Source organism: Neofelis nebulosa, chromosome 6 (assembly GCF_028018385.1).
Source record: "Neofelis nebulosa isolate mNeoNeb1 chromosome 6, mNeoNeb1.pri, whole genome shotgun sequence".
NCBI lineage: Eukaryota > Metazoa > Chordata > Mammalia > Carnivora > Felidae > Neofelis > Neofelis nebulosa.
In genome coordinates this window covers 40,065,271-40,091,527 of record NC_080787.1, presented here as the reverse complement: position 1 = coordinate 40,091,527, position 26,257 = coordinate 40,065,271, and the positions used below count along the sequence as shown (strand labels likewise).

The following is a 26,257-nucleotide window of genomic DNA, read 5'->3' as shown; positions in this document are numbered from 1 at the left end:
CATTTCTAAGAGGCAGAGACGGAGCAGAAATGATTATGGCTTAAATTACATCCTGTACAGTGAGGGCTTAGGGGGGACAGTGGGTGTGATCAAACCACAGCCCACAAGTGAGTGGAGACTCTCAAAGAAAAGGGGATTATTTCAAGTGCCGGAAAAGGTATTACATATAAATAGGGGAAAGAACAGAAATGTTGAGCTCTAATCGCCAGCCATCTCAAAGGAGCCTGAGGCTTCTAACTCCACCTGGTAGGTAGGAGGCTACAGGACTGCTCCCTCTTCCTGGAGCAGAGAAATCAAGGGAAACACTGATGAGCCTGGCAGAACAAAGGACTGAGGAGAGGCCAACAGAGCAAGGAGATGGTGCAGGTGAAGGCCCTCTGATAGGAAATAATAAGAGGTGGCCCTCAGGCAGTCAGCAGGAGGCTCAGAGGACAAAGGTAACACAGAGCTGCCAAGGATGTGGCCTGTTCCCTCCCCATTCTGCTCCATTTCTAGAACTGCTGATGTCCCCAAGGTCTGTCTGGCCCTCTCTGTCAGGGAGGGGGAGGGAAAGATCCAGGCTGGGAAGCCACCTGCCAGTGCTGGCTGGCCCGTCGCCCCCACTCATCCCATCAGTCGTATGTGGCCACAGGCCTAGACCAGGTCCACAGGACCGACCTGTAGGCGAGTCTTCCCTAAACCTCCTCTCCCTGTGTGCGCGGGCAGGCATCCCACAAGAGCCCCACCAGGCAAGGCTCTCCTCGCAACCACCACCTCTTCCCAGAGATTTCTTTTGCGCCCAGATCTCACTGCTCAGAGCGAACGGCCAGCCACTCCCTTCATCCATCTCCACAGCCTCCATTTCTTTTCTTTTCACAGAAGAATAACATTGGTTGAAGCAAAGATTGAGTGGCCAGGACAGGCGACAGTTTCAACAGCCTAACCTATAAGGTTAACTTCATCTAGAGAACACTCCTCAACTGACCCTCACAGCCCTGCTCTGATGCCCTAAAGCCCATGCTGTGCATAGAGCACGTGCACAGGGCCCAGGAGCCTGAGTGACCAGGCTGACTGGACCATCTGCTGTGAGAGAAAACACATTATTAACTGCTTCCCAGGGAGAGCAGGGCAATATGTTTGACTCTAAATTGGGACTGGGTTTAAGGAAAAGAACAGAGATGAAATTTTTGTCTCCTGAGAAGCCGAGTTCCCACTTGGTCCAAAAGCAAAGTTAAGATTAATGAGCTCATGTGTTATATTTACTGATAAGTTCATTACTCGAAGATATTGGATAGTGTTGTCTTTGTCCTAAAGGACTTCCCAGCCTAAGTGTGGATGGCCTCAATATACATCCTCCATCTAACCAGCACAGCTGTCCTTTGGGGCAAGCCTACTTGTGGGGAGAGGGGCTCTGATGGGGCGCTGGCAGCCTGGCACCATGACATGCTGGTAGGCATTTTCTGCCACCAAGTCCTGACATACTTCTGGAACTTGGGCATCTATAAAAAGGGCGGGAGAACCCCCACTGCCCCCTTCCCTCCTTGTTTTCAAGATACTGAGATGATGTAGGAGAAGGTCCCAGGGGCTCTTCTCTGCTTCTGATGAATGGTGCCGGCTGAATCAAAGTAGCAAGAAATGGATTACCTCTGAAATTAACTGAGCCCTGGCTCAGCCTAACACCTCATTAGTCAAAGGCAGACTGGGGCAGAGGGGAGAGGCTCCAGCCTTGTCCTCACTACACACCCCGCACAACTTTGCTTAGCTTGCCTTCCCCTGGCTAAGCAGCCCCCCTCAGGGATCTGAGAGCCCCAGGCTCTGTGTGGAAAAGGAAACAGGGCGTGACAACCACAACAGCTGCCTGATGCTCTCTCTACACACCCGAGGATTCTCCATCCAGCCAGAAACACCTCATTTCTCCCTCCGAGTTCTGTGTACCTCTGTCAGACACAACTTGACACTTGGCTTTGATTTCTGAAAGGTGAAAACCACTACACAGCAGCTACACTTGGGTGCAGCACGGGTAACAATTAGAATATATGGCGTTGTAATTCACTGGGGAAGAGTGTCTGGGCAAATTCTAGAAGGCTAGCTTCCCAACTTGCTGTAGTGAGGTTAGTAGCTGGAATAAATTAAGTCAATCCCCTCTCCTGTCAGGGTCACTCACCAAAAGGAAGTTACATGCTGGAACTTGTCCCAAATGCTGAGCAGGTATTATCCACTGACAGCAGCCAATCGGCTAAATGCATTTTGGTGTCAGTATTCGGGAATGGGTTGCTCTGGATACAGACGGGGGTGGTGGGGGGCGGGAATGACCCGTGGGTAGACGAATCTCTATCCTCTTTTCTTGGTACCCACAGATCTGTTTCCAGAAACTATTGCAAGTGTCATGAACTTTCAATTATTCTCTGATTGAATTCTTTAAACAGAGCTGGGTATGGAGAAATGAGTTCAGGCTGCTAGGGAAGATGATTGTTCTTAATTTCAGTGATGAATACAGTTTAAAAGTGCAAGGGGATTTACAGCCTCTGTCTACATCCTCCACAGTGTTCATTAGAAACCAATTAGGGCCCTTCCAGAGAGGGTCAACCAAGGCAGTGTCCGAAGGGATGAAAGCACAGAGGACAATGAATTGATCAGCTGAGCTGCAATATGGGTTTGGTATCGTCACCAGAGGATTACACAATTCTTTTCTCCCCTAATTTAAAAAAGTTATATATCAAAACTGAATTCACTCATTCATTTGCATACATACAATCAATCCATACCTACACTCTCGTCATGGCCCCCATAGTTCAGCATCACGTACTTTGAAAAAAAATTCCATATACGTTTGCCTATAAGAGCTACATACCACATGGTACTCTGGCAGGATGAGGATGGATCAGGGTAGGAGAATATGATTAAAAGGACGCTGATTCCCAAAAGAGAATGAAAACACCCAAAGCCAAAGTTTTTGAAAATATGACATGCCTGCTCAATGTGGTTTAACCTCAGCCCTTGCCCCTCTGGTGTCACATAACTGGCTGCCCTGCTCCCGAGAGGCCCGGATTCCTGGTTTTCCATGAAATACTGGCGTAGGAGGAAGCTGCAGAGCTCCTACAGGCTGCTGGGGTTGTTTTCAGTACATCTGCACGAAACACTCGAGAATTTGTGTGGGTGTTTCTTCACTAGCTGGCACTGAAGAACAATTTAGGATGAACCCTTGATTAAAAAGGGAGGGTGAAGCAGCAACTCTGTGTGCACTTTGTTCCATGCCCCACCCCCCACCCCTCCCTGGCTTCTGGCCGCCCATCCCTCACGCAGGAAGAGGAAGAGGAGGCCCCCACAGCAGGTGATACCAGTCAGCCCCCTCCCAGTGAGCTGAGCTGGAAGGTCTCCAGCAGCTACATCCTCAGTTTGAAAAAACCTTCTTTAACTAAGCAGGCAGCATCAGGAGGGAAGAGGATGACTGTGTAGATGGTCACAGGGCTGACCTACTCAGGCTCATCCCAGTGCCCTGCCCAAGCCTGTGGCTATGGACAGCAAGAGGTGGGGGGATACCAGAAGCTTCCCTAACTCTATCATTCAGAGATACAAGAAAGGGTTTTTCCCTCACATGGCATGAGAAATACAGAAGGCAGCATTCAAGTCACTGGCCCTCAACAGAGAAGCCTGGGGGCATTCTTGTAGGACAGGTATTTTAATGGAAACCACTCCTCTGGACTCAGCCCTCCTGATGTGGGCCTGGGGCCTGTGGCACCCATGACCATATGCCATATCAACATAAAGATGGTCAACACCCAATGGCCCTGAAAATACATTCCCCGCACAAAATGAAACTAAGGCTCATTCTTCTAAGACTTGAAAAGGTCTGAAAGTGCATGTTTCTAAAAATGCTCATTTGGTGGGAACCAAACTTCTGACTCTTTAGCTTTTAAAGTTAATGTCTGGAAGCCATACAATTCATTCTGATGCCTTCATCCACAGTTAAACTTCACATCCGCTTACACGGGTGTGTGTGTGTGTGTGTGTGTGTGCGTGTATTTTGAGACTAAACACACAGGATAGAGAATAATTTGTACAAATGCCATCATCAAACAAAGATGACACCCAACACCTTGCTCTAAGTGCTATGAAAGTTTTAACACTGTTTTGTTTCACTAACTTGTTTACAAAAATCCACAACTATCACTGCCCAAGAGGAACACTGGGAAGATGCCTCACCAAAGACCTGAGGAGAAAGGGTCTGTGTCCTTTACCTCTCAGTAGTGCTGGTAGGCAAGGCCCTGAGGGCACTAGAACCAGATAACTGCCTCACCTACCAGTTCCATCCCTCCACTGCTCCCTCACCCACAAGCCATGGGAAATGGCTAAGGTACTGGGGGCAGGGAGATGGGAGGAGGAGGAGCTGGGGGGCAGAAGGAGGGAGCCAACCTTACACTCTGTAGACAGCAGGCAGGGTAGCCCTTACCCTCTGGCTGACTCCTCCCCCCCACAGCCAGCACTTCCCTCCAAACCCTAAGAATTAAGCAGGGGCTGGAACTTTATCCATGGAATTTCCTAAGGGAGGCAAAGAAAGTGATGCCAAAATCCACATTCCAAGTCTCAGCCCTTGACATTTTTATTCAATCTCTGTCAGACAGAAATGCTGCTTATCGGCTTTATCTTAGAGTAAAAAGCACCATTTAAAGTTGGCAAAGTTGGGCAGCTCTGGATAGTTTTAGACTTTAATTAATTAAACATTTGTTTTCTTGCAGGATCTGACCCCCCCCCCCCCCGAAGGCTCACCCACCGCGGTGGTTTTAGTAAAGCCACAGACCAGGGCAGGCCTCAGCTCCAGCTATTTAGGTGTTTCTACCTCACTTGTAAGAAATATTTTACACTTTCTTGCTCATTTGAATTTCAAATTGTCAAAGCAAAGGTTCAAGCAGAAACTAAAAATACTGACAAGCCTTGGGGACCGAGGCCCTGTAAAATGATCCACCAGTGAGCAGCCTGAGGTGGCAGTGCACGTGTGCATGCTGTCTGTGCAGTCACGTCTGCCCTCCAGCCCCCTACCTGTGCTGGCTGCAGTGTACGTCCAGTTAGGAGGACAATCAGAGACTGTTCCTACACGTGAGCATGGGCTCCAGCAAACACAGCCTACCCGACGCCTCCCGAAGCTTCCTGAGAAACCTCGGCAACAGACAGTCCAAATTTCAACTCATCAATAGGCACCACTTGCTATCTTTTTAAAGAATGACAAATGTACCTGACCCATGTGTCTGAAATGACCAGGCAAGCTTGTTAGAAAAAAGAATCACATTTTTTTTTCCAGCAAGGTAAAAGTTTCTTAAAGCTCAGGACAGCACAGTGACCTCATAGCTCATTTGTAAGTACATGCTGGGAACAGCAGGTGGCTACAGGAAAGCTTGTTGGAAAGCATTAGCCATTTATACTCCCACCAGCAGCAATCCCGGATTACACCACATTCACTGACCCAATGCCCAAGGCAGAATTTGTAGCACAGAAACATATTAAAGGATCTTAACACATTTTATTTCATCAGACCCAGGGTATGGGCAAAGCAGAGCTACAAGTGATTCAGGAACGGAGTGTGTCTGCTTTGCATTCTCCTCCATCTCTGGCTCTGCATGGTGGAGGGGAAAGCATTGCGCTCCAAGAAACAGAACTGGATCGTGGCTCATGAGTGGCCAACACAGTGCTTAGCTGGGCCGGGGGAGAGAATGGGTGGATGGGCAGGGGTCAGCTACCCAGGGTGCTGGAACCAAAGCCACAGTAGATCACCAAGGTGGGCATCGGTCTGTTTTTCAAAGGGAAGGAGAGCCTTCAGTTTGTAAGAGCCCATTCTAGTCAACAATTTAATAAAAACCACTAAAATATACCAAGACAATTCTAAAACAGAAGCAATCATCTGTTTTCCCCCAAATCAATTATAATACCAGTTAGATACAAGCTAAATGTTAGAACAAAAAAGCAGTGTGACAGCAGGCAAAGATATGGGAGCCTGGTGCCCTGAGCTCCTAAGGTGGCTGTGTGCATTCAGCAAGTGGCTCTGGGAGAGGAGACAGCAGCAGAGGGAGAAAAAGGTGTCGTGGTCCAGTGTAATAACAAAGCTCCTGAAGCAACTTGCACACATGTCATTTTAAAAGTATACATGGGGCGCCTGGGTGGCTCGGTCGGTTAAGCGTCCGACTTCGGCTCAGGTCATGATCTCACGGTCTGTGAGTTCGAGCCCCGCGTCGGGCTCTGTGCTGACAGCTCAGAGCCTGGAGCCTGTTTCAGATTCTGTGTCTCCCTCTCTCTCTGCCCCTCCCCTGTTCATGCTCTGTCTCTCTCTGTCTCAAAAATAAATAAACGTTAAAAAAAAAATTAAAAAAAATAAATAAATAAAAGTATACAGAATTCACCCTCCTGGTATCCTTTATTGTTCTCTAGACAGCTCCCTTCTTGCAAAAACTCTACTGACCTCTTTCCTCTCCTCTGGGGGGAATGTCTGCCTTGTCCCAGTAATGTCTCCTATCACCCAACTCAAGCAACCTTGCTTTACCTGACATTCACAGAACAAGTCCTGCCCCCTTCACTCTTGCCTCCACCCAGGAAAAGCCTAGTCCTATTTTTGCCACCGTGGGTGGGAGGTAGGGCAGGGCACCTGCATCACAAAGGATACCGTGCCATCAATTCTGACTTGTGAGAACCCTCCAAGCATGCCCGGTAACACCTCAGCGCACAAGGAGAAGGGGGTTGGCTGCAGGCTCACATTCTGCTGGGGTGTTTTATCTACAGATGAACATATATTTAAAAACTATGAACATATATTTAAAAACTAAGAGAAAATGGCTCAAGGCAGTTTTTGCCACAGGAATAATGACTTGCATTTTCAAACATCATTCCATTTTAGTAGCAAAGGCAGGCAGTATTAGCCTCTTGGTACCTGAGGCAGTTTTAACGATCCAGAAAAACCCTAGCAGGTGCCTGCACTCCCAGCCTCTGCTCTATTCCTTCCCCCCACCACAGGCCTCTCAGTGTCTCCAGATAATAGTGAGGTACTGGCAGGAAACTTCCATTTCTTGGGTGACCTTATCCTCCTCCCAACAGGCTGGAGATTTCTCTTTCAGCATTTCCTTGTCCTTTAAAGGACTACCTTCTCAAATGGAGAACCCTCCTAGAAAACTAGCTCCAAAGCTGCACTGTAGGCAAGAAAAAGGGCCCCACCCACCCTACCCAAGAGCCACTGAGGGCACAGCCTGGGCCCAATGGAGCAACTTAGCTGCCAGGCTCTCCAGAGAACTGTGGCCTGTTTAGCCATCCCTGAGGCTACACTGGCAAGAGCCAGTTCACCCAAGTCACAGAATGTCAGGGGGCCTCCGACTGTAAATGCCATGTGTCTCTCTCCAGAACAACACTTGGAAAGGAAAGGAATACTTTCGCCATTTTTCTCTGTCGGCCTTTCAATCCATATGGTGAGGTCACGGGAAGATGACAGATCGGAACTGGGAGGTACCTATGGCAAATCCCATGAACAGGGCAACCTCAAGTTCTCTTTCTGCAAAACCCAGTGAGAAGCTTGTGCTTTGGAGCCAAAGTACTGGATTCAAGTTCCAGATGCACTGCTCTGACAGTTGTGTGTTACAGGTAAGTCATTCAACCTTTCGGAGCCTCACTTGTACCGCCCATAAACGGGGTTACGGACATTAAAGCAGCTAGTGCACACGAAGCCCCGGGCTGGAGGAAGGCTGCTGCTGGATGGCTCCTCCAGCTTTTGTCATCCCCTCACCTTACAGGATATAACTAACAAACTCGACTTCAAGGCTGGGAGCCCCCTTCCCCTTCTTCCTCCTCCCGTTTACCTCTCAGTCTAGACTCTGGTTTCCTTCTGAGAAACTGCTACTGACAAAGGAGAATGAACGTGAAATCTTCCTCTGAACACGTGGTCTCCTCTGCCCCTCTTCACAAACCTCGTTGTAGAGACTACAGATGCACAGTAAGTGACAAGCTCAGTAAAGATTTCTGTTGAAGATATGCAAATTTTAGAGCAACTTGATTTAAATATATGAAGACTACACAGGGCAGCCTAGAAAGCACTCACTGGTTAGGGACACCATGAAAGGGACACAAACTTTCCAAGGACAGCAGAGAGCAGCTTCTCTGCTCCTGTGGGGGCTTCTCCACAGGTATGGTTGTGAATTCTGCAAGACTCTCTCACAAGCAGAGGCAGAGCAAGTGTGTTTCCAAGTTTGGTCACGTACTGACCGTGCGCTGAAGAGCCCGTGTCTATTTCCCTGAGATGGTTGAGCTGGGAGCTGCGGTGAAAGGAGGAACAAGAGAAAGGAATGGGCTGTAGACATTCTGAAAACAATTATGCTTTTATCCAAACGGTGCCAATGTCACGTGCATTTGCTTTGTGCTTCTTTTAAGAATGAAAAGTCTCTCTACATGCCTCTTGTTTTCACATTAACTCAGAAAGGTCATTCTGAGGGCCTCCAGAGTATAAGGACGCTCTTCTTGATTTTCACAAAATTTAAGCCTTAAAGTCACAAATCCCACAACATGTGAGGTCCACTGTTCTAAGTGTGTGTAGAGGGGAGGGGAGGGCAGAGAAACTGGCTTCTTGATTCTCCATTTTTAAAGTTACTTTATTTAAACACCCCTCATCTGCAGGGAGAGAGGCTTACTCAGTGGCAGAAGAATGCTCTAGCTGTACACATGAATTCAGACTTGAAACCAAACCATGGATATAGACAGTTAAAACCCCCAATGAATGGACCACCCACTCCAGGATCCTAGAGACTTCTTTTCTGCCTGGGTGGGGGGAGTCACAGCCCAATTCCCTTTCACTCGGAGAGTGGGTGGGGAGGGGGGCACAGATAAGGTTATACAGTCCAGGTATATAAAAAAATGCCATGAATGGAGCTTGCTCATTGCTAAACCCAATGGGCTCTTTTCAGTTCTCCTCGATAGTGTCTGAACAGTTGACTACTCCCACGGGCACATACTGCTTTCCTTGTTTCTGTGACTACTCCTGTGGGCACATACTGCTTTCCTTGTTTTTATTCTCTCTCCCTACTGTCCTTTAAGTATGAGAATTCCTCAGCGCTGGACTCTTTTTTTTTTTTTTTGTCTCACCCACACTTGTCCCAATGTTTAAAACTCTAACCACATAGGCCAACAACTCTGAAATGTCTTTCTCTGTCCCAGACCTACCTCTCTCTTTGGAGCTCTATGCCTCTGTATCCAATTATCTACTGGCTAAGTTGGATATCTTAGATTCAAGGTGCCCAAAATGGAACACTTGCTATTCCCTCACAAACATACTTCTTCAGTGTCCCCCACTCTAGCAGAACAGGCTCACCTTGCAGCCAGTGGCTTATGACATGAACCTGGGTCATCACTGATATATTCCTCATTCTTCACATTCAACTACCAAGTCCTGTGGATCCTAGTCCCCATAATCAAATTCATTCTCCTCCTTCCACCTTTACCACCAGCACCCAGTCAAAGCCACCAGTGTCTCCTACTAGGGCCACTCCAACAACCTTGTGATCCCACACACCCCGATCTGTGATAATCACACTCTTATTTAAACCCTTTAGTGGTTTCCCAAGAATGACAATCAATTTCACCATCTTAGCTCACTCTCATACCCCACTGCCTCTTTGTCTCTCCTCATGCCATTCACCCCCCCACCCTCCTGTACTCTATGTCCTTGACACACTCACCTAACCAAATGCTTGCTTCCTCAGGCCTCACTTTGAATGGCTTCTCCTCAGGAAGACCTCCCTAGACCCTCAGACTAATCTAGAGCCTCATTATACACTCTCATGGCATCCTGGACTTTTCCTTGAAACACTGGTCACAATTATACAGTCATTGTGTAATGTTTTCATTTAACTTGTTTTCCTGATTTCATGAAAGCAGGAACCACGCTTTTGCAATTTAATGCCTAGAACAGTGTGTGGTTCACTCAAAATATTTCAACTGAGTTAATGAACGGGAGGTTAGTTACAGAGACTGTGTTCTCCGAACCTCAGGGGACAGACAAAGGCCAGTCAAGAGCTCAAGTGGCCAAATCCAACCTGCTCACCCTCACTTCTCAGCAGCATCTGTCTCCCGTTCCTTTCTTGTAGTATTTCTCTCCCTTGGCTTCTATGGTGTTCTGTGATGTTCCTCATCTTCCTCCCACCTCACTGGCTATAGCTCCTTGGGACCCTTTACTGGCTTCCCTTCTGAAACCACTACAGAATGTAGTCCTCTTGTATTTTTGTACATTCCCTCCTGTAGGTAATCTCATCCAGACCCAAAGCTTCAAGTACAGTCTAAATATTGATGCCTCTAGGGGCGCCTGGGTGGTGCAGTCGGTTAAGCGTCCGACTTCAGCCAGGTCACGATCTCGCGGTCCGTGAGTTCGAGCCCCGCGTCAGGCTCTGGGCTGACGGCTCGGAGCCTGGAGCCTGTTTCCGATTCTGTGTCTCCCTCTCTCTCTCTGCCCCTCCCCCGTTCATGCTCTGTCTCTCTCTGTCCCAAAAATAAATAAAAAAACGTTGAAAAAAAAATTTAAAAAAAATAAATAAATACTGATGCCGCTGGAATTTTTATTTCCATCCACAAATTATTCCCCTAAACTCTAAACTCCTATATCTAACTTACTACTTGACAAACACACCCAAACAGACTGGTTAATAGGAACCTCAACTGTAACATGTTCAAAACAAAAGTCCTGTATTAGCGCATCTCCTAATCCTCCCTGCCTCAGGGAGTGATACCATATCCACACAGTTGCTCAAGCCAAACCCAGGCCTCTTTCTTGGTTTCTTATTCCCCGCGCCAACTTTATTATTAGTCTTGTTGGATATACCTCTAACTGATGTTCTAAATCTGCCCAAGTGCTTCTCGCCATCATCTCATGCAAAACTCCCGTGGCAAGAATGAGTGCGGCATGCTGATGGAACAGAACAAAGGCCAGCAAAGGCTGAGATGCAGTGAGGCCAAGCCTCCAACATGGCTACCTGGAGCCCACGATGCAGTTGCACTCTTCTGCCTTTGCTGCCTTCCCACCCCCAGCCTTCTCTCTCAGAGCAGTTAGAGGGATTTCTTTCTTTTTCTTTCCTTCTTTCAGGGCAAGTGACTTGAGATGTACTTTTTAATATTTGTTAATTAATTCCTGTTTGAATAGGCAATACATGAATATAACAGAAATTCAATTTGCAGGAAATAATATTCAACAAAAACTAAGTCTCCCTTCCCATTCTCTCAGTTGCCCTCCCCAGAGGCAAAGCAACCACTACGACCAGTTCTTATGTATTCTTGATAGTGTATGCATACACAAGCATTTGTGTTCATGTCCCAGAGAGATAGAAATGTAACATAAAATGTAAATCAGATCACGCCACTCCTTTGCCTAAAGCCCTTCAATGCCTTCCCACTACTTTTACTTAGAGTAAAATTCTAGTAGACCTTGCAAAGGTCTAACTATCCCCCATCTGGTCCTGCCCGCCTCTCCTCATGCACTGTGCTCCAACCACACGGGCCACCTTTCTGGTCCTGATATGCTAGGTTGTTCCTCCCTCAGGGTCACCTCACTGTTCTCTCCATCGAGGACACTTCCCCTGCCCAAGCTCTCTGAATGGCTGGCTCTCCCAGTTTTTATGTCTCAGCTCAGCTTTCACCTCCTTCCAGATGCTAGCCTCCCCACCATACCTGCAGCACCCCCACCCCACACCCACCCAGGGCAGAGCCCTTCTCTTTCTCCGTCATCCTATTACACCACAGCACTTACTCCTACCACAAAATATCTCATTTATATCTTTTCCCTTGTTAACTGCATCTCCCTCCCAAAGAATAAAAGCACCATGCGGTCAGGGACTTTGTTGCTGTTTTCCCTGCTGTTCCTCTGGAACTCAAGTAGACTGAATAAATAAATAATTTGAGTCAACATCTGACTCATTAAAAATAGAAGAAAATTACTTTTGGCAATAAAAGAATGTTTAATGCTGGTAACTGTGCCCCTCCCTGCCACCCCTGGAAATAGCAGACCACACAGTCTACTTCCAATTACCCGGGTGAACAGGAGCACAGTGAGTGCAATCTAAAAACTATTACTGTCTGGCTTTGGATATATTCCATTGTTTTGCAGTATCTGGTTTACTTTCCTAATTATGCTTTTCTATTGCCATTATTAATATGAACCTATATTCACTGAGCTCACTCTGAGAGGCAACCCAGAAATGTCCAAGATGGCATTAGATGCTCTCCTGGAATTAAAACTTTGCTGTAACTCATAATGATAAATGAGCTGAGTACAGATAATGAAGAATTGAAGCATAATCACCCAAGTTCCCACTGACATTCATTTCATACTCTACCCCCCAGTATTTTGGTCATTTATTCCAGATTCCATGGAAAATTAATCCTGGGGTAGTTAAGTTCAAAGGAAGAGCAATTTAATTGATACAAGAGTATTAACACCAACCTGGCCCTTTAATTTGTAAATCTGGAAGCCTTCCCCTTCCCAGGTGAATCTGTTACACTGCAGTGCACTGCTCTAGGGAGCACATGTCATACTATGTTATTAGTCACAAGGATGCACAAACTCCATCATGTGCTGACTCATAGTTTCCATCTCCCAGGAGCCACCGGGCTGACACGGTTCAAGAAGAGCATGGAGTGTGTGGAGAGGCCTGCTGCTATACAGCATAATCTAGAGAGGAAGAAGCCTGCTCAGCTCCTCAAGGCACAAGTGGGCTGCCAGAAGTCTAAGCCTCCATTACCCACAGGAAACGTCTTCAACAGAGTATCCACTGCCTGCCACCTCCCACCTTACAGCCTAAGAACAACCCATCTGCATCCAAGCAACATCTTGATTGATACTTAGAAAATTCTGGCCATAGGAGAGCATCCAACACCTGCATGGTATACTTCCCCCTTGTCCCTCTGCAGCCGGAGAGTACTGTTCTGGAGAATTCATCAGGATAAATGAAGCAGTCTTGGCTGTCTGCTGCAGGAGAGAGCCACTGGGCAGAGTTCCCCATAGGCCAGTGCCATCTGTCTCCCAGTCATCCAACATGACATTGCACATTTCAGCATGTACAACAGTCGGTGAGGCCCCGTGATCATGTACAGGGAGGTACCCAGAGAAAAGAGGAGCACTTCTTGTCATCCCCTCCTTCCAAATATGCCCCTGTGTTGCACACTGAGAATAAAGCAGACAGTACAGGTGGCTCTACCTGTCAACTCCACAGGCGACAACAGGGAAAGGGAACATCCTTCAAATCTCAGGAAGAGGTAAGCTGGGGCACCCTCCCAAGCTCACACAACCCCTTGAGTAAATGCCAGTGGACTTTCCCCACCCCACCACATCTCCATTTCTGCCCTCTTCCCATTTCCTTAGATTTCTAGTCCTTTTCTACTTTGTTTTCCTCCTTTTTCTAACACCTCCCCCCAAATCCCCCCACTCCCGCTGTTTCTCAAGGTGCCTCAGTAGCTATGGTTGCCTTGACACCTGCTCTGACCACAGAGGGGGTTTTCTGGACAGCAGGATCAAGGGCAGACCGAGTCTGGTGGACAGTGGGAGTATCCACACTATGTAGCTTCTACATGTGCAGCTGTCATCTGTCTGGAAAGTACATGGCAGATGACTTCATCTCCTGCTCAATTCTGCCTAAGCCTGAATAGGGATGGGAATAATGTTTGTACAAACAAGGATATGTGGAAAGGTGAGCAATTTCGTAGAGAAGCCAGCTGACCCAATTATCTTAGGCACTTCTCCAGTGAATTATAGGGCTGACTCATCCTTTTTGGTCTTTGGCCTCTGAATTCTGTGCCATATTTCACAGTGGGCCTTGACTACCCCAAATCAGCTCTTCTTCTCAGCAGCTAGACAGTGCCATCTCTCAGCACTTATCTCCCACCTACCCAGCATGTGTACGTTTGGAGTCTCTGGGTCCTGTCCCAGGGACGCTCTCCCTAGTGGCACTGAGTTTCAGAGACTGAATGGTTCTAACGACGCCAACCACTATCTGAGAAACTATAATCCACAAACACTGTGATGGGGCTCTGGTCAGTGGGCAGACAATACGTATTGAGTGCTAAGGTGACGTTCCTCATATCTGTCTTCTAAAAGATGGCTGTGCCCCCCAAATGCAAGTTCTCTTTTTATATATAACACTGCCTATAATATCAACCGATGCTGCGGAACCTGTGTTGCTGATCTGTCACAGTCTTATTCAGGCTCATTGCTGGCCGCAAGATAGCCAAACCTGAAGTGGTGAGGCTTTTCTTGGAGTCTACATCTCTAGGGCCCAATAGTTGAGGAGTAAGGACTATCATGTGATCTTATCAGAGCCTTGGTCTGCTTAGGTAAAAGCACTTTCCAGAAGCAGAAACAAACTTCATTGATAATGATCTCTTCAGAGGAAAGGTGCTATAGAAATCTCATCTAATAAATAAAGGATTCAGGCTCCAGTGTTGGGCTGTCAGTCCAGCAAGGAAAAGAAGCTATCAGGCTCAAGGAGTCAAAAGTATTTATTGGTCATCTGTGCAATGTTTACAGAGCACTATTCTAGGGGCTGGGTGGAGGAAAAGGAAAAGAAAAAAGTCACTAGTTTTCCTGCCTTTCAAGACAGCTGGAGATGTGCAGAGAGGAAAACAGCTGAAGGACACAAGAAGCAAAGCAAGAAATCAACTGCAAATAAAATCAATACAACCCAGCTATATGCAATAAATCGGGGGCACTGAGGAGAGGTCAACTGCATAAGGTATACTGGAGTGGGTAAGTTTTCAAGGACAATGAGGACATGAATTAGCACTCAGGAGAAAATGGAACGTTCACATCAATAAGAATTAAGTGCCACTGTGTCTCACATTACCCGGGCGCAGTGGGAAACAAAAAGGTGGCAACACTATGGACCTTGTCCTCCAGAAGCATCTTATCTAGATGGAGTGACAAGTGGCACATGGAGCAAACCGGAAACAGTATATTGGGATGACTTATTACCACCGTCTCAAGTGGTTCTCACATAGTAGGCTGCATACATTTTTACCATTCATGGTTCAATAAAAAGCATCTCTGAATTGGGGCAGTGCTTAACAAATGGGCTAAGATCTATATGGCTGAAACTAAATGTAACTCATGCTGCAGGTATCTCTCACTGTTTAGGACACCCATGGGCCAGTAGGGGGACATGAACACTGGTGGGATTCTGGGAGCTCAACAGATCTGGGCTCCAATACTCCCTTAGTATTTGAGTTACTCAACTTCAAAGCTTGAGTGTTCTCTTCTGTAAATACGTAGTACCATTTCACAGCAATGCTTTCATCAGGGTCAAGTGATGGAACATAGGAGTAGGCATCCACTGTATAGTAGGTATTCAATAAAGCTGTTACTTTCTCCTTTACCCAGAGGATCACAACTGCAATGGTAGAGTTCACTCATTCACTCGAATGTTCACTAGGTATCAGTGCACTTCTACTACAGTAGAAGCTGCCGAAGAACACCATATGGTCCCTGCCCTCCAGTGCTTATGGTCTAGGAGGAAGGAAAGCTAATGTATGTTCTGAGAAGTATAACAACAGAGGTCGGCCATGGACTCCATAAAAGAGAAGACTTTTTAGCAGTTTCAGAAGGAGATCAGCAGGTAAAGAAGGGTTTTTGTTTAGAAAGACATCCAGATTTTGTAAGGGTTTCTGATGAGGAATTCTGTGGAGACAAACACTGAGCCCACTCTATCATTCCTATATCCCATCCTAGGCCATAACATCCCCACACAAGTTCTTCAGTCCTTGTGAATGGACTTGCTACTGGAGGACTGGGGTGCCGGAAAGCCAAAGCCCCTGTGTTCCAGTATCTGAGGAACAGGCTTGCAGGGGAGGAAGATGATTTGTGACAGGTCACTCTGGAGGACAGAGTGAGGAGAAATAAGGGCACATTGTAGAAAAAGGCTGTTTTTATTCAATGGAGGAAGCACCTAGGTGGTCTAAGCTGCCTGGCAATAAGACCTGCCACATTCCCTCCAGGCTGAAGATGTACACGGTGGCTGGATTACCTGCAAGGGCACTGCTGCTGCTGTGGTTTCAAGGTCAGTTTGAGGGGCTGGCCAGGCACCAGATGGGGGACTTCTAAGTCACTTAAGTACTTGAAATCTATGCCAGAGTGTGACAGGTTAGGCAGGAATGAGAGACTGATGTGGTTATATACAGCAGGTCTGTGACCTCCAAAGAGCTCATTTTATTCATGTGCAAGATGAATCACAGGTTTCACTAATGCAAACACACTCATTCCCAAAGTCGAATATTTAATTAAACCATAAGCTTATCAAATATTTTTAATTACACCAAGCAAGCAATTCTACCCTATCTGATGTATGTATGTCTTGGCTGATTTCTACCCCCTACCAATAAAAATTCAAGGCAGATAAAAGTATGTAACAACAAATAATGGTAAGGTTCCCTATCTACACCTTATTCCTCCAGCCAAATATTCCACCGGGAAACCCTCAGGTTGCACATGTACCCTGGCTTCCAGAATTAACATGGAGACCAGCCCAGACATCCTCCCATTCACTTGCTTGGCATGTCTTCGACTACTACTACAAAAGGGCTTTCTCCTAAAGATAATCAGCAGGCTCACCAGAACGCCGCATTTCTGTGACCTCTGATTTGTCTCGCACATTATTAGTCAACACTGTCTGGGTACCACCATAGGCCACATACTCTAATAAGGGCATTGGGAAGCTACAGAATAATACAAGATCCTGACCCTTGAGGATTTCAGAATCTAGGAGGGAAGAGAAGATCAGTAGAGGAAGGCATGTGTTAAATACTCAGAAGATGTAAATTTCTAAGTAAAAGAGAATGGAGTTGACTAGATCTGATATAAAACCTCTATGATGTGGATCACCTTATTTGACATGTCCAGTAATTCTATTTGGTCTTAAATTACCTTTGCATTTCCCATGAAAACAATGAGGTATTAAGTATGCAGATAGTTTATCAAACATTGGGGTATAAGAGAATTACCTGAGCAACTGCACTTTTACTTTCTAAAGAAGCATCCCCTTCTATCTAGGGATAGGCCCACATTTTTCAAGCAGCAGTGCTCATGAGGGAATCGCAGTAAGAATCTCTTTGAGAAGACTGGTAGTATCTAATAGCATATATTTGCTATTACAATGTACTACATTATGCATATAGTACTATATATGTATATAGTACATTATGTGTATAGTACTACAACGTACTATACAATGTATACAACGTATTCAACACAAATTAGTTTTAACTACATACATTAAAGGCTTTGGAAAGAACATTTAGCAAAACTCTGTGAACAAATTGTTGTTAATCTGCAAGAAAAAAAATTTAATAAAAAATCCTGTTATTTTGTCTAAATACTAACTACTTTATTTATCTTTACTGCTAATGGTCTAATCTGGTGACATTTTGCTGCAAAGGGTTCATAGAAGAGTCCTGAGTTCTGAGCTAGGTTTTGGAGGCCAAACTAAGAGGAAGTGAAAATAGTCAGGTGTATTAACTTGAAAGAAAGACCAAGAAATCTTTTTGGGTACTTCAGAAGAGACCAGTGGGATTTGGTGGTAACAACAAGCCAACATCCAGGATGTGTGATGAAGAGTTATAGTTGGGCGGGGGGGGGGGGGGGGGGGGGGGAGGGAGGGAGGCGGCAAGACCTATGTGATGGGAGCAGGCACCGCTGTGAGCAGTCACCCTGGGCAGGAACTTTTTAGTCCCTGAGCTTTACAACAAAGGCTGCATGAAGTACCAATATTTAGCACACAGGTGTGATCTGAGGCTAGTGGAAACCTTTTTGATCTGTTTCCTCATTTATAGAAAAAAGTGGGGTTGGCATGGCTGCTAAGGCTCCTTTATTATCTATCTACCCACAAATTTTTGTGACTGTGTCTTGTGGTAAAAGCACTGAATTCAAGCAAAGCATTTCCAAGCTTCTCTCAGTGTGGTTTGCTTTTATTACCTCAAGTGAGAATAACCCAGACAGAATAGCATTTTGGTGTCTTGTTATGATATTGGTGTGAGGAAAAGAGGAATATTCTCAGGGCACAGGTTTTCCCCACTATAGATGGAGACACGTTACACAGAACTGTGAACAAAGGGAATATGCTTCAACTGTAAACAGAAATGAATTCATGGGATGGTAAACTCTTATTATTATTTTTTTAATGTTTATTTTGAGAGTGGTTATGAGCAGAGGAGGGGCAGAAAGAGAGGGAGAGAGAGAATTCCAAGCACTGAGAGCACAAAGCCCAATGCAGGGCTTGATGCCACGAACCTTGAGATCATGACCGGAGCTGAAATCAAGAGTTGGACGCTTAACTGACTGAGCCACCCAGGTGCCTCTGGATGATAAAACTTTTAAAACACAGTTTTGCTTTTTTTTTTTTTTTTTAATTTTTATTTATTTTTGAGACAGAGACAGAGCATGAACGGGGGGAGGGTCAGAGAGAGAGGGAGACACAGAATCTAAGCAGGCTCCAGGCTCCCAGCTGTCAGCACAGAGCCCGATGCGGGGGCTCGAACTCACAAACTGAGATCATGACCTGAGCCGAAGTCAGACGCTTAACCGACTGAGCCACCCAGGTGCCTCTGGATGATAAAACTTTTAAAACACAGTTTTGCTTTTTTTTTTTTTTTTTAATTTTTATTTATTTTTGAGACAGAGACAGAGCATGAACGGGGGGAGGGTCAGAGAGAGAGGGAGACACAGAATCCAAGCAGGCTCCAGGCTCCCAGCTGTCAGCACAGAGCCCGATGCGGGGGCTCGAACTCACAAACTGTGAGATCATGACCTGAGCCGAAGTCAGACGCTTAACCGACTGAGCCACCCAGGCGCCACTTGCTCATCTTTTTTAGGCCACATGGTAGTTCACCATGGGCTATATCATCTGTTTGGGGGGATGTATTTGAATATTGCCTGTTTTCCTAGAATGTATTCAACAGCTACAAATATTACAAATGTCAGAGAAGGGCAGAGGTGGGGAACAGCTATAAAAAATCTACAGCAGATGGGGTGCCTGGCTGGCTCAGTTGGAAAAGCATGCACTGATCTCAGGGTTCTGAGTTTGAGCCCCACACTGGGTGTAGAGATTACTAAAAAAAATTAAACTTAAAAAATCTACAGCTAAATCATACTTAGTTGTAAAACACAGAATTTTACCTAAGATCAGGGAAAAAGGCAGAGATCCAGTCTCAACACTTCCATTCAACATTATGGTAGAGGTCATGGCCAGTACAACAATGCAAGAAAAAAACTGGCATAAAGTTTGAAAAGGAGTAAAACTGCCTTTATACACAATGACATGATCATGGATGTAGAAAATCCTAAGAAATCTAGAACTAATAAGTGAATTAGAGCTGCAGAATAAAAAATCATATGCAAAAATTGTGTTCTGAAGTGACAGCAAAGAACAATCTGAAAATACATTTTAAGAATTCTGCTCACAACAGCATCAAAAAATTAAAATGGGAATAAGTTCTTTAAAAGGTACTGAAAAATACAAAATATTGCTGAGAAACTTGAGAAGACTTACATACCATATTCGTGGGTTGGGATATTGTTAAGATGGCAATGCTGTACATCTTTTTTAAATGGTAAAGATACTTGAGGTATGGACTCTTCACAAAAGAACTGATAAATAAGTAACCAAAAAGCTTATGAAAAAGATGCTTAATATCACTAGTTATCAGGGAAATGTGTGATGGGAAATTAATATACCACACCAAGATGGCACCACATACCCACTAGAATAGCTAAAGTTAAATCAAAGACAATATTAAATGTTGACAAATTATGGGTAAATTGGAACCATAATGCACTACTAATAGAATTTTCTTAAAGTGCTAAACGTCAGAGTCATTCAACCTGGCAATTCCACCCCTGTATCTACCTAAGAAGAATTAAACATATATCCACATAAAAACTTATACATGAATATTTATAGCAGCTTCATTCAAAACATCCTCAAACTGGTAACAACCGAAATGTATGTCAACCGGTAAATGTGTTAAGATCCATATACAACGAAATACTACCCAACATTATAGAGGAATGAACTACCAATACATGACAATATGGATCAATCTCATAAACACCATGCCATGTAGAAATACAAGACTATATACATACTGTATGAATCCACTGATATTAAAATTATCGAAAAGGCAAAATTACAACAACAGAAAAGCAGATCAATCAGTGGCTGCCTGGGGCTGGAGTAGGGGAGAGTAGGGATTGACCGAAAAGGGGCGCAAGGGAAATTTTACAGGTGACTAAAAACATTTTAAAACTTGAATTTGGTGAAGGCTGTACCACTTAAATTTACCAAAACTAACTGACCTGTAAAATAGGTGAATATTATGGTATATAAATTCCATCTAAAAAAATCTGTTAAAAAAAAAAAACAAACCCATGCACACTCTGCTGGACAAAGAATTAACTGAAACTATTTACTCTTGGAGCCAAAACAAAAGACATCAATAATTCATTTTCTTTTGCAACGATCCATTTTTTCCCCCTCCCATAAGGAAGTATTTCTAAGCAGGGTAACCTAGCCAAATAGCTTTGATAAAATTATTGATAAAATTACTGTGCTGTTATTGCTGCTCAGATTGGACTACAGAAGTAGTTGCAAATTTGCTGTCTAGACAGAAAATATTTCACTTCATGGGACAAGGGCCTCCTGGTTCACCTCTCAGTAGGGTGGGAATGTGACAAAGGCTTCAGCAGATGTGTTCTGTACATTTTGTCTTTTGAAAGCTCAGTCTTTGATGCTCCTTTGCTGGGGAGGGGAGCTCTTCACGTTTCTGATTTCTTTCTACACCCTTGTCAAAGGGCATATGGTAGGTTGGATCTCTGAGACAGTGCTGAACTAATGGGCTAAATACAGAGTTAGTATTCAGTAAAAGGTTTGATTTGTTTTGCTCTAACATCTCAATGTGCAATTTACAGAGGAGCAGCAGAGGGACTAATCTGTTTGGTTTTAGACTAGAATTCTTATACATTAAAGATTAAATGGGGAACACAGACAGCATACTCTTGTTCAGGTGAAAGTACAGTGAGAGCGAAAGAGAGTAGCAAAGGGAGAACATTTTCTCAGAATCTGCCTCAAGATATCCAATTACTCTTAGTTCTCACATTTACAGTAACTCCCATCAAAGGGTGTTTTTGCTTTTGGGAGGATGGACAGGACACCTATGTTACCATAGGTAACATACCCAGCTGCTGTCTTATAAGTAATGGAGAAACTTTAGCCTTTCATTGCCAGACTCAGCATGAAAACATGAAAAGGGCTGAGGTCTTGGTAACCACACACTCTCTCCTGTAATACATGGCAAAGCATAAACTCACCACTCAATAGCAGTAATGATAACACTAAACCAACCAAATCAATTTGGTCAAGATAAAAGATCTCTGGTGTTTCCCTGGATAGCAGAGTTTTCTAACGGATCCAGGCTAGAACTCTGTAAGGGAATAAAGCCTTTATAAAAACATGCATTGCCTTGCTTTCTTTTAGAGACAAAGGACAGAATGCCACGTGTTCCTGACAGGTTCAAATCACATGTGGATGAGAGTTAAATAAAGGCGCAGATACATGGACTTATTTGTGATGATTTCTGATCCTGGTGAAATGGACCAGCCTAGTCATTTCATGTCACCAACACACCTCATTATCGCCACAGCTCCTTGCCCAACTCTGGACCATAAGATATCACCATTCATTCACTCTGTAGTCCCCTGTAGTGCAGGGATGGCTGTGACAGAGGCACATTCCTTTTCACTTAGTGAATTAGTTCACATTCTTCCCAGATCATTCCACTTAAAAATATTCAACAATCTCCCGGGCCTTCTTGTGTGCTTAACTGGAGCGGGGGAGGGAGTCAAGGGGCACCTGGGTGGCTCAGTCGGTTAAGCGTCCAACTTTAGCTCAGATCATGATCTCCCAGTTCACGAGCTCGAGCCCTACGTCGGGCTCTGTGCTGACAGCTCAGGGCCTGGAGATTGCTTTGGATTCTGTGTCTCCCTCTCTTGGTGCCCCTCTCTTGCTTATGCTTTGTCTCTCTCGCTCTTAAAAATAAACAAAAATAAAAAAATAAACACACACAAAAAAGCGTGTTGACTATATTCAAAACCACGGGCAGCTTCTCACTGCAAACCAACATCCAAACCCTACAGCCTGGAGCCTGGAATCCTTACCCTCCCTTTCTAGTAGTCTCTCCTCACTCAACCCCAAGGCTCCATCCAGCTGTATAGAGGTCACCATCTTTGACCAGGTAGTCCCTCTTTCTCCACATCTAAATCCCACTCTGCCTTTGAAGCCCCAATTGTCACAACCTATACAAGTACTGTAGTTAGAATTAATCTCTCTCTCCCCATGTTCCTACATATATGGCTTATGCCTCAGTTAAAACTCTTATGGTAGGCTGCCCTGGATGTCAGCTATTTCATGCCTTCCTCTTAGGCCCAGCAAATCCCTATTTTGAATGCATATTAAAACCACCTTGGGGATACCTAGAAAAATGGCTGATTCCAGGAGCTGGCAAAGGTCAAGTACAAGACACATCCAGAACACATCTTATAACTGCCAGAAAGTAAGGAAACGTTTTTGGTGCAGTTTGAGCACCAAAATAATTAAGTATAGTAATGAATTATGAACCACTGATAAAAAAGAAGAGCTCATGAGCCTGTAATAACAACAGATAAATAAATGGGGAAGAAGGGTTTTCACTTACATATGAACGCTGAGTGTCAAAGGAGAAATGAAGAAGGAGGGTTAGAGTTAGAAAATCATCATTTTGCAACGATCATAGTAAAGACTGGTTCAGGGGCACTTGGGTGGCTCAGTTAGTTAAGCATCCAACTTTGGCTCAGGTCATCATCTCATGGCTTGTGAATTTGAGCCCCATGTCAGGCTCTACGCAGACAGCTCAGAGCCTGGACCCTACTTCAGATTCTGTGTCTTCCTTCCCCTCTGTCCTCCTCTGCTCACGTGCTCGCTCTCTCTCTCTCAAAAATAAACAGACATTAAAAAATTAAAAAGACCAGGGGCGCCTGGGTGGCGCAGTCAGTTAAGCGTCCGACTTCAGCCAGGTCACGATCTCGCGGTCTGTGAGTTCGAGCCCCGCGTCAGGCTCTGGGCTGATGGCTCGGAGCCTGGGGCCTGTTTCCGATTCTGTGTCTCCCTCTCTCTCTGCCCCTCCCCCGTTCATGCTCTGTCTCTCTCTGTCCCAAAAATAAATAAAAAACGTTGAAAAAAAAATTAAAAAAAAAAAATTAAAAAGACCAGTTCAGGCAAGAATCATCAATGGATGCTAAATCTAGGAGACACTTTTGATGATGAGCAGGATACTGACAAGGTCACAAAGTGTTTTCCCACAGACTGCTTACTACTTGCGTGGTCAAAGATAGTAACTATAGAGTACAGAAACTGGGCAACACTTTGAGTGAATTAAAATTAGTATCTACAGTGAGGGGGATGATGGACATCTGTGTCTAATATAATATCCTGAGAAAGACACATCACTTAATAGTAGTCTGAGACTAGGCCGGGAATAAGTAATCTGAATCTAATCATGAAGAAACACCAAACACCAAATAGAAACAAAGAGAGTTCTATTAAAAGCGGGGAGAGGGCTATAGTCTTCAAAAATATCAATATCATTAAAAACAAAGAAAGGCCATAAAAATGTTTCAAGTTAAAAGGGTCTAAAGAGACATGACAACTAAATGCAATACTTGATCCTGGACTGGAGGGGGAAAAAGTGCTTTTACAGGAGACATTTTTGGACCAACTGAGAAAACCAGAATATGGGTGGCAGATTTAATAAAAGCACTGAATCAGTATCAATTTACTAAAATTGATAATTGCTATGGATATAAAATAATATCCCTATTCTTGGAAAACATTCATTGACGTTTATAAAGACAAAAGGCCATGTTTGCAGCTTACTCTCTCAAATGGCCCAGAAAAACACTTTAAATTTCCAAATAAAAAGCTAAAACAATAGCTGGTGTCCTTTTCTGATTTAATTATTTAGAGTGAGGCCCAGACATTCTATTTTTAAAAGCTTCCCAGGACTGAGAACTGCCTAGAGCAGTGGTTCCTCAGACCAGCAGCAACATGACCCAGGACCTCGTTACACATGCACAGGCCACTGAGTCAGACCTCTGGGAGGTGGGGGGTGGTCAGCAATGTGTGTTTGTCACATCTTCCATGCGAGTCTGATGTCCACTCAAGTTTGGAACCATGGACCTAGACTAAGAGCTCCTACATTCTATATTTCTATATCCTACATTCCCCACAAAAGCTAGCAAAATACTTTGTGCATTGTCGTATCTCGATAAATGCTTGAAGAATTTAGTTTTACAGTGAATGATAATGCAGAAAATGACCACTGAGGCACTTGGGAGATGATAAACTAAAGGGCTAAAGCATTACTATGGAGTTTCTAAAGTGAATGTAAAATTTATTTTGAAAGCAATAATGGAAGTCAGATTATTCAGGTTGTTAGTAAAAGCACTGTTATCCCAAAAGGGAGCATATCAGCTTACAGTTTAAGTCACTGTCAACTGAAAACAGGTGATAACTTATGCAAGCTCTTAGACTGGTATTTAAAAATTAATTCTGTGGTTCTGGGAAGCAAGGCACAACAATTACTAAGCCACGCTGTGTGCATCATGCAAGATCTGCTTAGAGAACACAGCATTCACATGGCTGTGATGTGGCCCAGATCTGATGAGGATGGTCAAATTTCAGAACATCTTCTAGTTGGCCTTTGGAGAGACAAGACTCCTGTAATGAGAATGAGCTGATCAATTTGCCTACTGAGTAGAAAATGAAACAAATAAATCCATTTTTATGCCAGTGTTTTCTATCTTGAGAAGCTAAACTGTTGAAGATGCTCTAGGATGCAGGACATCATCCCAGCCTCACCACATGCCTTTTCTAATTGGCATCCTGAGAGATTTCACAGGAAAAGGGTGTTACTTTGGTATTGTTGATTTAAAGGTTATCTAGTCACAGCAAGGCAGAGAAGAATTCATCTTCAAAATTCACCTCCTTATTGAAAGCCCATGGAGTATCTTGGCAATTAACAATTCCTATCACCTCTAGCTGTTCCCTATGTGAGAAGGCTCAGAACTCGCCTTACAAATTGCTCTTTTGAAGATCAAAGGGAAGCTGAATGTGTCTGTGTGTGCTCTCGATGAGACTGTAATTTAATGGAATTTTTAGAGAAGCCTTGCTGGCAGTGTTTGGATGACAGCCCCGGGGCGGAGGATTCAGGGGAGCTTGGCCACTCTTCCCTTTGGTGCGTCTTCTCTGTCTTTAATTGGCACCTCATTAGAAATTAATGAAAATGACATCCTCTGTTCTTCCTGCTCTAGGCATCGAATGCTACAAAAAGGCCCATCACAATTCATAACACATTCAATTTATATAGCAATGGCTCTTAAGCATTATTTATGAGATGTGAATTTCTTGTCAGCAGTTAATAACCTGTACAGAGTGGAAGGGGAATGGAAAAAAAGATTGTGAATATATATATTAAGAAAAAGATTTTCTGCAGCGTGCAGCGGAGAAGTGTTCTGTTTGAGTTCAAACTACCTTCCTGAGTCTTCACTTCTAGCAGGAAATTACCATGCCCCCCCACCCCCAACCTTTCAGGGCAGTTCAATGTCTCTTCAACACCCCATGCATCCTCAAGGAAATAACTACACAACTCACCCTTTCCTAGAGAGATCCGAGCAGACAGGCAGGAAGAACACAAGAGCTATTTGTCAAAGACAATCCCAGAGGTGTATGTTCCCACTGCTCTATTGCTGTCCTTTATCTTTTAAAATGTGGCAGTAGACTCAGTCATTTTTCTGGGCATGTAAGTGTAACACTCTCAGTGGGCCAAACTGAACTCCCCACTCTCTCTAGGAAGGCTACAACTGGAGGGAGTGCACAAAGCTCAGGGCTTTCTTTCCCAGCATTAAGATCAAATCTCTCTGTAAGTAGATCCTCAGAATTGGGCGTAAGCCAAGGGACTATGTGTTAGATCATTTAAAAAGAATGCATATCTGTGGTAAACCCAGCAGGCACTCAGAATTTACCAAGACAGTCAAGTTGGCTTCACTCAGGAGCACGTAAAATCATCTAACATGTATTTCTAGATTTTTTTCAGCTGAGTGCTTAAGACCTTAGGAAATCTGGGAGACCTGGTTACAATACTTCTGGATCTCTCAGTGCTAAACTGTGAATTCTCACTGCTTGCCTGACAAGGACAGGAGGTA

At 44.5% G+C, this 26,257-nt stretch overlaps 1 protein-coding gene and 1 long non-coding RNA gene across 6 annotated transcripts in view; both read right to left on the bottom strand.

Annotated features, from left to right (window-relative positions):
* The window catches only part of ZFAND3 (zinc finger AN1-type containing 3), a 330,104-nt gene that overhangs the window by 2,755 nt on the left and 301,092 nt on the right, over positions 1-26,257 (bottom strand). The window lies entirely within an intron of this gene.
* On the bottom strand, positions 5,475-7,159 carry LOC131514148 (uncharacterized). Its single transcript, XR_009262954.1, has 2 exons — positions 6,509-7,159; positions 5,475-5,761 (listed from the first exon to the last, which is right to left on the bottom strand). It is a non-coding gene; the product is annotated as an uncharacterized LOC131514148 (long non-coding RNA).